Raw genomic sequence first — 5,656 nt, forward strand, 5'->3', positions numbered from 1 at the left:
CTCTGTTATGCTATGCCATAAATCAATGATTCAATCGCCAGACATGCTCAATGACCACATCAATATGACTGTATGATCAAAAGAAAAATAAGCATTTCCATTTCAGTGGTACAATTTCCTTAAATGAAAAGAGCGTTTTTTCTGACTCACCCTGTAGTCCACAGAGACAAAGACAGGACAGACTGAGGGGGACCGAATAAGAGGAGGGACTAGGGGGAATACTGGCCCATGGAGACCTGGACCTGGTACTGGTGGACTAGGAAGGATCCATTCTAATCTAAACTCTTCTGTATTTAATCGGACTGTTTCAGGTCGTGCTATTGAACTCATATCCTTCCGTTTATGTCCACACATCCAGTTATTTAAGCAGTTCCTTCCACAGTGTTATCAAGCCGGTAGCTAACGTGCTAAACGTTTTTTCATTTCTGATAGTTTTAAAAATAAAACAATAATGTCTGTATAAAATGCTGTAAGGTTACTTTCCCTGGCCTGAAGACCTGGTTGAACACATTGATTCTCTTGGGGAACACAGGAGCATTGTGGGTGACGGCGCATGCACATGCAACGACCAGCAACAGTGCAGGAGCACGTCTGCATGTCTGTTTTCTTTTAAAGCTGCAGTAGACTTTCGTGACCAGTTTTTCATCAAATCTGTCCATCCTCAGTCATATCCTCAGTTTCATGAATCTGTTCGTCTGTCTGTCATTACTCACCTGAATCTTTTCCTCACAGTGAACAGTTTCTTTGTTCCATCCACCAGAAACAAACCCTGTGTTTACAAACGGAGCCAGGAGGGAACTCAGGCATCTGAGGAATGTTGTCGCGATGTGCATTGTAGGCAACGGAGGTTTAGGCAGGCACCTGCAGCAGCAGTGGCAGCACAACCACATGGTATTATATGGATGAAACAAACACAACACGGAAACGTCTGAAACACAGAAACAGCTGGAGGAATATGTATAGAGGGAGGGGAGCTCCTGCCGTTTCTGCATCATGTCTGTAGCAGCTGCCGCTGTCAGGCGGCTGCGTGAACCTCCGTTTCCCACAGCACGTTGCGACAAAATTCCGAAGATGCCCGAGTTCCCTCCCGGCTCTGAATGTAAACACGTTTTGTTTCTGGTGGATGGAACTAAGAAATTGTTCACCATAATGCAAGAGATTCAGGTGACCAAGGTTATTATCGTTAACGAAAACTAACGAAATGACAAAAACTAGAATTGAAAAAACATTTTTTTAAAAACTATAATTAAAAGAAAAAAACGATAATTGACTGAAACTGTTTTGTGTCTTTACAAAACTAACAAAAACAGATAAAAACTAGAAGCACTCGGAGAGCGCAGACCTCTGCCAAGGCTGATCAGTGGCCCCCCCCGTGGGCCCCCCCACCCCCGATCACCACCCAAATTTAATCATTTCTTCCTTATCCCATTTCCAACAAACCCTGAAAATTTCATCCAAATCTGTCCATAACTTTTTGAGTTATGTTGCACACTAACGGACAGACAAACAAACAAACAGACAGACAAACAAACCCTGGCAAAAACATAACCTCCTTGGCGGAGGTAATTAATAAAATTATAAAATTAAAATTCCCTTCGTTTTCGTCAACGTCAGATTGATACGAAATTGATTTATGTTGCTCTAGCAATTTTAGCTAGCAGCACCATACGACACTTTTTGGTCCGTCACTTGTGTTCACTTGTGGTTTCCAGTCGTCTTCTGGTCCCCACTCGACCTGGAAACATGGAGACTAAAGTTGGGAGAAAGCAGCAGAGTCCTGTCTGGGATTTATTTGAATACGACCACAGAGAAGAAGAGAAAAGAGACCACTGAACCACAACTAAACTACGACTAAGCATTTAGAAAAAAAATGAAAACTAATAAAAACTAGCAAACCTGCTCTAAAAACGAATTAAAATGAACTGAATTAGAGAAAAAAATAGTCAAAACTAAATAAAAGTAAACGATAATGAAAAATCCACAACTATTAGAACCTCGGTAATGACAGACAAACTTACAGATTCATGATACTGAGGATATGACTGAGGTTTGACAGACTTGATGAAAAATCGGTCATGGAAGTCTCCTGCACCTTTAAATCTGTTCATCTTGTCAGATGGGTTTATGTTTGCTTTTGGTGTTTTTTTATCAACTTTACACCAGCTTGTAACAGCATGTCCGGGTATAGTGACATGTCTGACTGCGATCTTTTTACTGGTGGTATTGGTGTCGGCATGGCACCTAGGCCTACTGACGGCACCTGAACCAAATATGATCATTTACTCCAGGGACTGTCTGTGCAAACTCAACAACACTGTGATCAGCGGACCTCCAGCGGACCTGGTTTTCCCTGACCTGGAGGAATGTGTTAACAGCCACAGGAAAGGTGACCATCCTAGGACTCCACAACGGAAACCAAGGAAGCGAGGTAGGAGAGGCAGGATGCTGAAGCGCATGAAACGCCAACGCCTGTTCCACATCCCCCTGCCTTCCATTACCCTGTCAAAGGCCCGGTCCCTCTGGTTGACTGGTCTGGGCCATTCAGGGGTGAGTTCAAACAAAACTAAGGACAAAGCCACATTAGTTCTGGAAATATCTGAAGGCCATTTCCAAACTATCCAAACCAGGGATGCAAATTATCCATTGATCCATTAATCATCAGCCCCTCTGACTGACCTGAACCCTAACCCTAACTAACCCAGCCCCCCTCTAGCATCTGGACTAAAACAACCAGACTGAAAAACAGCTTCTGCCCTTCTCGTAACAGTCCCTCTAAAAGAACACAGGGAACCTTCTGGTAACAGTCCCTCTAAAAGAACACAGGGAACCTTCTGGTAACAGTCCCTCTAAAATCCACCCTGATCCAACTCTTCCTGATTTAAACATTTCCTACCTTGACAGAAATCTGCGTGGTGTCCATCACCTCCTGCATCTGTGGCATCATGCTCAGGTTCTTCACACTCCTCCTGTCCTCTCTGATAACGTCGTGTCCATCAGCGTTGTCCAGCTGTGTCCTCTTCTGTTGGTTTTCTGCCGTCTGGTCGTCCACTGTCCTGTCCTCTACTTGGACGCTTCCTTTGGCCAATGCAGCCTGTGAGGGAGTGTCACCAACACGATACCAATGGACAGCACAAATCCAAGGACTGACTTTTATATATATATATATATATATATATATATATATATATATATATATATATATATATATGCTACTTCCTTCATAAGCAATAGGATCTGATTCCATTAAATTTGAAATTATTTTCTTTTTTCTTTGAAAAGATATAAAATATTTTCTAAGTTAAATTCTAAGACAAAAGTAAGAGGCACTAAACAGAAACAGAGGAATATTTATCATTACAGGTCAGTAACATGACTGAGTATAAACAGAACATCTATGAGAGGGTTAGGGGTAGGACTCCTGAGGCCACTATAGTCCTGTCCCAGATCACAATGGGAACACTGCTCGTCCACCGCTTTGGACACACGTTATCTGCCATTAAATACAATAAGTACTTTCTATTTTACCTCAATACATTAAACTGTCTCAGTGTAAACATCTGATGTGTTTTCTCAGCTCTATTGTAAATAAAATACGGATTTATGAGATTTACAAATGATTGAATTCTGTTTATACTGACATTCCTGCTTCCAAATATTCGGATTCAATGGATTTATAAAACCCGTGTCCCTCATTGATGACATTCAACAGCCAAAATCAGAATATTTAAATGTAGAATTTAAATATTTAAACGTAGACGGTGGTAAATGGGTCGAACTTACACCCACAACAGATCCTCTGAGACATTGGAAACTATCGATATGTGATTTTATTTCAGTCTGTTGTGTGGTTCAGTTCGGGCTTTAGAAACTTAGAAATATTCACAATATTAATCAGAGTTATCATTGTGTTGAATTTTTTATTACTGATGGTTTTAGTTTTTCAGTATCATTTAAAACGCCCATATTATGCAAAGAATGTATTCTTTTCTACCATAAATTACAGTGAAGCCACTTTTACCTGCAGTTCTTTTCGTTCACTTTAATTTGAGGTTTTTTTTTTTTAGTTTTTGTGGAGGACAGGTAAACTGTGGAACGAACGGATTAAACAGAACTGATAAAAGAAAAACCATGAACTGGTGGACATCAGAGGACCTTCAAAGAAAAGGGAAGGATTCTAAACTTTCAGGAACATCTGCCTTGAGGACACTTACCTGTCCACTGTCTTCAGACGAGCACTGGTGGACGCTCAGGGTGGACACGTCCTCACTAGGGGACAGTTGGAAGGCCGAAGTGTCCCTGGACACCAGTGAGGTCAAGGTGGGACTGGTCTCAGGGTCAGAGGACACCCCAGAGCTGGACACCCCAGAGCTGGACGTCCCAGAGGTGGACGTCCCAGAGGTGGACGTCCCAGAGGTGGACGTCCCAGAGGTGGACGTCCCAGAAGTGGACGTCCCAGAGCTGGACGTCCCAGAGCTGGACACCCCAGAAGTGGACGTCCCAGAGGTGGACGTCCCAGAGGTGGACGTCCCAGAAGTGGACGTCCCAGAGCTGGACGTCCCAGAGCTGGACACCCCAGAAGTGGACGTCCCAGAGCTGGACACCCCAGAAGTGGACGTCCCAGAGCTGGACACCCCAGAAGTGGACGTCCCAGAGCTGGACACCCCAGAAGTGGACGTCCCAGAGCTGCCTATGGACAGGTGACTGCTGAAGGACACGTGTGCATCTGCTGTGACTGGAGCTGAAACATTCCCGCTCTGAGACGGAGCGGTGGACGGACGCTGGCGGTGGTCAGAGACAACAGAACGACGCCCTGATGCCTCTTCAACAGCGTCCACGGTCTGGACGCCAGTGGATGCGCGGCGTCCGTCTGAGGACCAACCTGAGGACGGGTCAGTCTGAACCTGCGCGTCTCTTAGACTGGTGTCTTCGCTGCTTCCACAGCTCCGTCCCTGAAGTCCTCCCGTCCTCGTCCCTCCGTCTTGACGTCCTTCTACCAGTTCCTGGACGCCAAAGCGGCGTGCGGCTGCCAGGACATCAGTGCGCTCCACGTCTCCGTCGACCTCCATGTGTCCGCAGTAGATCAGACGGACCAGCTTCAGCAGGGTGTGGGCCTTCAGGGGGTGGAGCTGGAGACGCTGTTTCTGATTGGACGGAGGGGACGGGGTAGCCGACATCTGCTGGGACAGGTAAGGACTGAAGGCAGCCAGGACACAGCTGTGGGCGGGGACACAGATACCTGGACAAAAGGAGATTTACAGATGGCATTTAGAACTGTCCTTCAGCGTCCATCTGGGACAGTGTCTGGTGTCTGGGCGGTCCTAGGTCAGGGGTGTCAAACATGTGGCCTGGGGGCCAAATGCAGCCCGCCGAAGGTTCCAATGCGGCCCATGGGATGTTTTTGCCAAGTGCAAAAATGCCACAGTTTTGAACTGTATTAAGCAAAAACAAAAAAATGGCTTGAATTAAGGAAATAATCTTGAATAAAGAAAAAAAAAAAAAAATCTTGAATTAACAACTTCAATTTTTTTTTGTTTTAGCACAAAAAAATAATATTAAATTATGAAAATATTGACATTTCCAAACTCTCCTGTATCAATAAAATGTGTCCAACCTGAAATGTCTGTATTAAATTCAGTCCAGTTTGAACTCTTTTCTT

The sequence above is a fragment of the Sphaeramia orbicularis genome, chromosome 1 (assembly GCF_902148855.1).
Source record: "Sphaeramia orbicularis chromosome 1, fSphaOr1.1, whole genome shotgun sequence".
In the NCBI taxonomy this organism is placed as follows: domain Eukaryota; kingdom Metazoa; phylum Chordata; class Actinopteri; order Kurtiformes; family Apogonidae; genus Sphaeramia; species Sphaeramia orbicularis.